The sequence below is a fragment of the Astyanax mexicanus genome, chromosome 15 (assembly GCF_023375975.1).
Source record: "Astyanax mexicanus isolate ESR-SI-001 chromosome 15, AstMex3_surface, whole genome shotgun sequence".
Taxonomy (NCBI): Eukaryota; Metazoa; Chordata; class Actinopteri; order Characiformes; family Acestrorhamphidae; genus Astyanax; species Astyanax mexicanus.
Genome location: NC_064422.1, coordinates 15,620,631 through 15,630,846, shown reverse-complemented (window position 1 = coordinate 15,630,846; position 10,216 = coordinate 15,620,631).

Below are 10,216 nucleotides of genomic sequence, written 5' to 3'. Positions count from 1 at the left end.
AAGAAGAGGAACTAGTTTAAATACACAAAGACACAAATATTTGAGGAAAATAAACTTTATTCAGTGCAGAAATAAGTTTTTTATTTATTTATTTTTTTTTTACTGTTTTTGAGAATATTTTATTCCTTTTTTTCTGTTTATTCCCTTTTTTCATCACGCGGTACAGTCAGTAAGGTGATTGATTGGTTGTTTGAGTGCGCGGGAAACACTGACCTCTGACCTTTCCTTCGGGTCTGACGGCGTCGCGAGCAGCAGCGGTCTCTGTGAGAAAATTCTGATAAAAGCTGGATTTACGTGATAAAAACTGCAGTATTTTAAAGAAGAGCGCTTGTTTGTTCAAAACTGAACTGAGCTGATGGACCTGAGGAGCAGTGCGTGGGGAGAGAGGAGCGATATTTGCTGAGGTAAACTGATTTAGGTGTTGGTGTGTTTAACAGTTTAATTGCTGCAGCGCGAGCCGACTATGCTAAGCTAACAGTGTATTTCTTAGGGATTCCGTGCTGGTGGGGTCTGTGCTTAAACGCGTCTCAATACGAGTTTAAATTTATTTATGACACAGAAAACTGAGACTAGGTTTAAGACTGAGAACTTGTGACGCTAAAAATGTTTATTTTTATGTTTATGGTTGTAGACAAGTAACTAGGGTTGCCACCTTTGTGAAATGAAAATGCAGGACGCAAACCGCGGGTTAAAATCCTGCGGGGTGAGGCACCCGCAGCAGTGGTATGGTTTATTTTGTGCTTGTGTTTTTTTCCCCACATTTTTCTATTTATGTATTTTATTTGGCTTTTATTTTAATAGTCCATTTTTTTCTCTTTTGCACTGTTGTAGTTGAGAATGTGTCTGACTTTGTGGAACACCTGTGCCACCTTAGCTGTGGTTTTGTCTGCTGCATTTGTCTGCTGTTAAATGTAAGGTCATCCAAACCGGTAAACCACCCTACTATAATTTATGTAAAGGTTACTGAACACTGTGTTTCTTTAAAATATAGACACCAAATATTCAAAGCTCTACAAACATTTTTAACATGTAATTTTAGATGCTTATTTATTTATTTATTTATTTATCAACTGTTAATCAATTCGTTTAATTTATTTTAAATGGCCATATATAATATTTATATTGGCTTATAGTACTGTATATTAAATAAATGATTAATAACGTGTATTGGACATTTTTGTAAATCCCGAACAAATCATGGCTTAATTCAATAATAAATTTAATTGCAAGATAAAGGACAATTCTGTATTTTACCGGAGGCAACCCTACTGACAGGTGAGGTCGGTGAGGTTGTTTGTTTAGTGCCAGGCTGAAGGTATTCTGCAGTCAGCCGTATTTTACCTTATATAAGTTTACTTTCCATTATAATGGTTAGCTAAGGCTAACCTTATGTTTTCGATGTTTTGGATTAGCCAGGATACTGCACCCTGGCTATATATATATATATATATGTGTATGTATGTATGTATGTATGTACGTATGTGTGTATGTGTGTATGAAAAAATAAAATTGACATTTGTGCAGCGCTTAGTTCACGCAATAGTCGACAAAGACGAGATTTGTTCAGGCCCATCCACACCTCTTTTTAGGTAAGATGTTTTTATAAAAAAACATTAAAGTCAGCAGTGCTAGTTGTTTGAGAAAGATCTGTTTGAAGTGTTCATAGTTTTAAATAAATAAAATAAAACAGTGGCTGTCACATACTGTCAGATGGACTGTTTGTTTGCTTCAGTTGAAATGGAATAAATGAACTTCACTCATGAAATAAATCAGGTTTTAAAGACTTATTTGTGTAATTGGTGTAAGCTGGTGTAACAACTTGTACTATAAAGTATTTTGTAATATTAAATAAACGTTACGAGTTTGCATTTCGACTAGTTGCACTTTGGTTGTATTTATTAGTGTTGTTTACAGATGATAATTATTTAAAGTAGTCTTTGGCATCCTCCAATAGTCAGGAGGAGCTATTTCCTCAATTTATTTCTGTGTCTCCAGTTGCATTGATTTAAATTCGCATTTATTTTGTACTGTTTTCACTGTGCTGCTGTTTAAAAGTTTATAATATTGCAAATTAATTGTTAAACTAAAAATACTGCAAAAATAAGTAGTTAACAGGTCTTTGACAGTCATGTACGTTTACTGCGCGTAGTGTCACCATAGAGCCATGTTTAAAGTAGTGTAAATGTGAGCAGTGCATTGAAAGTAGTAAAAACAAATTTACTTTTTTAATCTTAGCAATAGAACTGGAGAAACAGAAGTAAAGTGAGGAAATGGCTCCTCCAGACAAGCTGAGATAGGATACACCAATTAACCTTTGTTTGGATTAATCATACTTTTCATGGATTATTCATATTTATCGTCTGTTAACAACACTGAAATATGGCTGACGAATAGTCTGAATGATTTATCAGTAAAGGTAAGCTGCTGTATTCAATAAAGCTTGTGGTCATCACTGCAGACTGTTTTCCTTTAAAATATCTACACGTGTCTGTAGACAGGCCTAAATAAATACCTTGTATTTGGGGACTATTACTTGTACAAAGCTGTGCATGTATTTGTTCACTACTTTTAATTATATACAGTTTTTTTATGACACTTTTTTTAAACCTTTGATTTTGAGGATCTGACGATACCAAGTCCCAATCCGATATTTTGCAGTAAAAAAAGAACACCTCCAAAAAGTTAACATTTTTTTTACTGTGCCATTGTTATCACAAAAATGTTTGTAAATGTCTTACATTTTACTACCCTGTGCTTCTTAAGCGATAATTGTTTACTAAGTATATTAATGGAAACAGTATGTTTAAGCCCATTTACTTGTACCCATTGTTGACTCTTGTGATTTAGAGCTGATACTTGTTCATATTGAGTTGAAACTTAAAATTGACTGAGACTTATGACCGATTTATAGGCTCTTTTTTTTTTTTTTTTTTGACAATACAGACCTTTCTACATTTGATGGCGAGCCTCCGTGGACATGGACCCTGAAAGCTGTTTACAAGTACCGTGAACAACGCTGATCTGTGGAACCCTTTCTTTGGTTGAGTCCTCATCTCCAGATTGGTAGGATGAAACACTCACTTTTCCACAGACTGGGATATTTTAGCTTTTATATGTTAGTGCTGGGGGAAATTAAAGCTGGTATGCATGTTTCACATACCATATACCGCTAGATGCACTGTGTAGAACAGCATAGGCAAAGAAGCACACTGGTACAGCTCGCTAGCTTATGCTAGCCTGTTAGCATAAAAGCGCATACACTGGATTAATGGTAGCTTAGCTCTGTTTAGTCAAATGCCTTACCTGAAAAGAAATGTGAACAGCACTTTGTCTGAGGAACTTCTGTTGTTCTTTGCAATATGAGAGTTGTTTTTAGGTAAAATAGACAAAACAGCAAATATTTATTTAGAAAGAGACAACTGGAAAAGTGTAGACACAAACATCCCTCTTTCTTGAGCCGTGAGACACAATTCATACAGCCTTCACTGCTTTTTAAATTCTAATAAACTAATGGGTACGTTAGCTGTGTTAATACACTCTACGTGTAAATTAACCTTAACTTCAGCACAAGTGATGAGTTAGTATATAAAGATACAGAAAAGCAGCACTTTCCATTTTTTCCTAACTCTCACTGTTTCTGTTAGAAAACCCTGAGGGCAGAATTCTCCTCTGTCTGTTCATACAGCGATTACTTTGTGGTTTTAGTTTTTAACAGATAGAGAGTCTGTTGTGCTGGATATTTTACTAAATACAGAAGATTATATAATCTGTGTAGCTTTATTTGAACGGAGCTAAACATTGCTGTTACTGAACAGGATGAGTTTTAAATACACTTGTTAAGTAATGTTTAGTTTGTTATGTTAGTTTACTGAAAGCCAGTAATGTTAGTATAAATCTGTACTGCAGTAGGAGTGTTTCATTTCAGAAACTTGACTTTATTCGTCCCACCTCCATTACAGGTTACTTGCTTTAAAATATTTAAATGTTAGCATAATTTAAATGCAAAAAAACTTAAAGGCTATTATTTTAATACACATTTGCAGTAAATAATCTAAAAATAACAACAAATCTAAAACAGTAAAACATATGTAATACATACTTTTTATATGACCAAAATGTATTAGGCTAAAACTAGACTAAAATGTTTTTCATACACTAAAACTTGACTAAAATTAATAATAACCAAAAGAATAAAATGTAACAGGACCTGTGTGAATGTGTAATGATTATTTTTTTTATTAATTTAAAAGCTGTCTGAGCACCTTGTGCCCACCTGGCAACAAGGCTCTGTCTACAAGGCTCTGAGCCTGCTAGTGAGATTGGCCATAACTGTCACTTATGAGTAAAAATAAACCTTTAAGTGTAACAGAAAGTGATTTGATTTAAATTGTGATGCATATCGATATCGACTGAAATGGAAAATTTATATCGTGATAAGGTTTTTTTTTTTTTTTTTCCTCTTCTTCAAGCTCTGTTGGACTTTTACCCAAAATTATCATAGCTACAGATTAGATTTATTAGTCAAATATACTGATAGTTCTCTATATTCCTTCAGGTTGTCAAACAGTGCCGGAACAGATGTCACTGGTTCAGTTATGTAGGTTAATTTATCACCTGTGAATAGAGATAATTTGTGCTCAATAGCCCTTTGTCTTGTATTCCCTTTATGTATTTAGTAAGTCTTATTGATTTTGCCAGCGGACCCAGACAGTCTCCTTGTCTGACTCCTCTTTTCAGGTAGAAATAATCTGAGCAACATCCATTACCTTAAATCATTATTTTGGATCTTTATACACTAATATAACCCAATCTACAAATGCCTCCATGCATTGTATGATAGAGGAACCTCCATTTTACACAATCAAATGTCTTCTGTTAATTACTGTAGCCTAATAATATCTAATATTATCAGCACCCTGTCTTTCTTTTTTTTTTTTTTTTGATCATATCCACTTTTTCCTTTGATGAAATCGGTTGTATCATTTCCTCCACCTCTTTTGACAGTAGTGATGTTAAATGCATCATTTTAAGGAATAACTGTTTTGTTATCAATGCAGTTAGACTCTGTGTCTATACACTGCCTGGCCAAAAAAATGTTGCCACCTGCATTTAAGTAAGCAAATAATCTGGGGTTGTTGCAGTTGGTCAGGTCTAAGTTCAGCAACATTATGTTCTTAAATGAATGAGGTCAGCTTTTTACCTGAATATACTGAATGATGAGTAATTTAGTTTCATAAAACATAGAACACGTTTGTCTTTGTGTTAAGAGTTCATCTCTTATGTTCAGACAGTATACAATTATCTAGTGGTCTTTTATCTTTTTAATTTTATACTCCAGCTCATTTTGTCGTTCTATCTCAATCTTTTTATTATTTTTCTTCTTATGACTGCCATAAAGCCTTATATCTTAAACCTACATGTTTATATCAATTTTATTCTGCTGACACAGAGGCACTTTCACAGAGACAAAATTTTATTGAGTTACCTAATAATGATTTACCAAAAGGTGCCAAAAACATCTCCAAGTGTCCCAGACTGTAAGCAAATTGCTCAAATTCTCCCTACAGCCAAGAACTTCTCCATATAGTCCCAAATCTTTCTAAATGAATCTTTCTCAAAGTCACAAACTCTACTTAAATCAGACAACCACATTCAACACACGCATAGACAAATTGTGTTCTTCAGATCATGTTACGAATTAGACTTACTTGTTTTATTAAAAGAAGGAGCATGAAGAATGTGCTGCCTCCTCCTATGACTTGGACGTAGGTTGGATTTTTAGGAGGCAAAACAACCATTCACAAAAAATATGAACATTTGAAATGCAAAATAGGAACAAGGTCAAAATCTTAACAAGAAAAATCAGAACAGTCCAGAATGGTCTTTAATTATGTAAAGACGGACACCACAAGACCTGCACTTGTAGATGGTCTAGCTGTATCTCTTTTTTTTGCAGTTTTTCTCTCCAGTTGATGCTTTGTCTCTTTTAGCAGAACTTGAGGGATTCGCTATTGGGACAGGATGGCATCCACTGTCCCCTGTGTCCACTGGTCCTTTCAGTCCCAACGTCAGCAAGCTGCAGGCACAGGGCTTCTCAGACTTGTTTTTGGCCTCTTACTTGGCCAGACTTAGCTCTTGGTGTATGATGTAGCTGTTCACCATAGCAATGTCAACAAAATGAAAAAACTGTTTCTTGTACCACTTCATTTTTCTTTTGTGAGACGCTGAAATACTTAATGAGAGCGTCAGAAATGTCGACTCCACCCATGTACCTGTTATATGCCCTTACTGGTTCTGGAACAGAGATTTATTACAAGGACCCGGTGCCATCTCTGCTTTTCCCTTGACCCTGGACTGTTGCTCCACAATATTCTTGGTGAATAGTTGAGCAAACTGTGACCTCGCAATGTCTGTCCACTGATCCACATGATGTTCCCTCAGTTGGGTTTCTTTGGAAGCCAGTGTGATTCTCCATGATGGTGCCACATGCCTCAAACCTTCTGCTGTGTAGGTCAAGGAAGAGAGTGGAACTGGTGTAAAATTTGTCCACATATATGGTAACCAGTACCGAGAGAGTTGGCTGACAAAAGGTCCATCACAGCATTATTTTTCTGGCCATTTTCAGATGGTGACACTTGCCTTGATGTACGTAGAAGCCAAAGGTGTAGCCGTTTTTGGAATCAGCTAGGACAAACAGCTTGAAACCCCACATTGGTTTGTCCTTCATGTACTGCCAAATTCCAAAACGAGACTTTGTTGTGACAATACGTTCATTAATGGCCAGGTTTTGGTCCAGCTGGTAAAAAGCTTTGCAGGCAATCTTAATTTCATCCGTGAGGGGCCTCAAACGAGCAGGACAATCATGTCTACTGGTGCCTCTTAGTACGTCATTCTTCACATCCTGTTTGATGTCACTCATATGCAGATTCCAGAATATTGCTTCAAATCTGTAGCCAGCCGTTACAGAAGCAGGGAATGGAAAGGTGTGCAGTCTGTTCTTCCTCCACAGATCCTGTATCGTGGATGTTTTTTCAGGCCACAGTAAATGACCAGACTTAAGAACTAGGTTAATCACAGGGTGCCATGGTGTCTTCGTTCCCCCTTCCTGTCTGAGACGGGTGTATGTACTCTTGGTGGCTGTCCAGTTCGCAGGTAAAAAGGGGTGAAAAACTGGCACCACATCTGCTTTATCTTTATTGTTCCACCGATCTTGTTCAGATGAACAGCTTCTCCTCTGTCTTTTGGCAGTTCTTGAACCTGAATAAGACACCGCAGTAGTAGTGGTGGTTGTAGGTGTGGTGGTGGGGGGTGTAGGAAAGTCAGAAGATGGAGCATGGTCTTCCTTAAAATAAATGAATGAATAAATAAATGAATAAATTGAATAGATACAGTGCACTCAATGTTCAAAGTTCCTAATTTTATAAATAAATGTATTATGATTTTGTTAAAAAGTAGATATTTTATATGACAACATGAATCTCTGAACTAAATATTCTTGAGCTTAGGTTAAAAAAACTCTCTATTTTAAAACAGATGTATTTTACATTCATATCTGGGAATATAAATCTCACACATTATGATAATTTAACAGATGAGCTCATTAGAACATGAAACAATATAATTATTTTCCATATAGCATGCAAAAAAGAGAAACGATTTAGGGAATCAGTAAAATGTGAAATCCGGCAATTGTACTGTTATTGCTACAACGTAACTAGTATAAAACAGAACCATTTCAATAATTTCTTTAAATATATTAAATGACTGTGATTAATGAGAAGCTCTAATTATTTATTAGTTAGCTAACTAGCCAGCTGACACATTTATCAATTATTTGATAAATAATTGTAAATTATTAAACAAAATAAAGTACTTACACAGTCCTTGCTGAAATGCATGCTCCTCAGCTGAATCAAGAGTCTTGCACTAAATAATTATTCTCAAATTGTTCCCCATAATTACTCGGTAACAGCTCCTCCAAAACACAATGAACATGCCCCCAAGTGCATACGGAAAACACTATGGATTGTCAAGAATCCACTTTAAGACACATCAAAATGTCTTACAGATCAGATTATCTTCTGAAGTACTTGCTGATTGGCCCATTTCCACTGATTGACAGTCTTCAGACCAATAACAGCATGCATAATGTCGCTGTGTAAATGGGAGGTTCTGTCTGAAAGATTCTCTAGTTTATTGCCAAAAAAGCAGACAGAGGTGTATACACATGGCGATAACTCTATATTGATAGCGTGAATGGCTCATATGAATGCTGAAAGTGTTACAATGGACTATGTGGATGTCACTTAAAGTAGATGGACCATTTCGAATTTGCGCTGTTTAAATGACGCATTTACTTTTATTTTCTCGATTTCTCTAGCCACACCAATGTCTGATTACTGCCACACCTGTTCTCAATCAAGAAATCATTTAAATAGGACCTGTCTGACCTTAAAAGCTAGACATCATGCCAATATCCAAATAAAGACACTTTTATCAGTCTGGAAAAGGTTATAAAACACAAAATGAATTGCAAACCACAGTGAGTCATTAGCCTTTAAAAACAGAGCGAAAACTTGGAACAATGGTAACACTTTCCAGGAGTGGCCGGCCAATCATCCAAGAGGTCTCAACTTTGAACACCAAGATCCCTAAAACAGTGATCGATAAACTCTCCTTACTTGGACTGAGCTCTTCCCTCTGCAACTGGGTCCAAGACTTCTCGACCAACAAGCCACAGTCTGCAGGAATTCACAACATCTCCTCCCCACCATAATCCTCAGCACTGGCTCCCCTCAGGGCTGTGTTGGGCCCTTCCTGTTCACACTGCTCACATGACTGATCACCCAACCATCCAGGATGATGAGTCCGGCTACAGGCAGGAGGTGGAACACCTGGAGAGTTGGTGCAGAGAACAACCTATGCACCAACATCAATGTACAAAAGACGAAGGCGATGATTGTGGACTTGGGGGACAACATGCCCACCTCCCCCTGCATATTGGATCTGCGGTGGAAATGATCAACAACTACAGGTACTTGGGTGTGCACCTGAAGCAACAACACTTCCACTTTGGTCAGGAAGGCACATCAGCGGCTCTACTTCCTCAGGAGGCTGAGACGAGCTGGACTCGGGAGCGCAGTCCTTCTCCTTCTACAGATGTGTGGTGGAGAGCACCGAGTGCTCCAGCATCAACGTGTGGCATGGAAGCTGCTCTGCAGAGGGTGGTGAAGGCTCCACAGAAGATTGCTGGAGTCAGCCTCCCCAGCACTACGGACATCTACACCTCCTGATGCAGGAAAAGGGCCACCTGCATCAGGAAGGATCCCACCCACCCGGCACACTCAGTTTTTGTCGCACTCCTCTCAGGCAGACTGCGGAGCATCAAGTACAAAACAACCAGACTAAGAAACAGCTTAATTACAGAAGCTGTAAGACTCTTAAACTCCACCTAACCAGCACACTGTATTGACACTTCCAAGGACAATTGCATAATTAAAACAACACTGATACTTTATCATGACACTATCATGTTACTGCTCTTCATTCATAATTATCCATGCTGCTGTAGGAATCTTGCACTCTGATTTCATGTTGTTGCTACTTTCCTACTTTCCTTTTATATTTGTTTGTATATTTATCTAATTTTATTTTTGTTAGTTTCATTTTATTTTATATAATCTTTGTATTATCTTATTTTTAACTATTGCTCTTTTGGGTGGAACTGTACTGTGAGGAAACAATTTCGTTCCACCTCATGTACCACGTGATCTTTGAATCCCTAAAGACCCCACAACATCATCCAAGGAACTGCTGGCCTCACTTGCCTCAAGGTCAGCATTCATGACTCCACCATAAGAAAAAGACTGGGCAACAATGGCCATGGAGTGCCAAGATGAAAACCACTGCAAAGCAAAAATAACGTTTTATGGTTTCTCAATTTTGATCCCCAAGACTTTTGGGAAAATATTCTGTGGACTGACTAAACAATAGTTTTTGAACTTTTTAGAAGGTGTGTCCCTTTACATCTGGCATAAAAGTAACACTGCATTTCAAAAAAAAGAACATCATGCCTACATTTAAACATGCTTGTCGTAGTGTGATGGTCTAGGGCTGATTTGCTGCTTCAGAACCTGGAAGACTTTAAATAAATTGAACCATGGATTCTGCTGTCCCCAAAAATGCTGAAAGAGAATGACTCATCATTTGTTTGTGA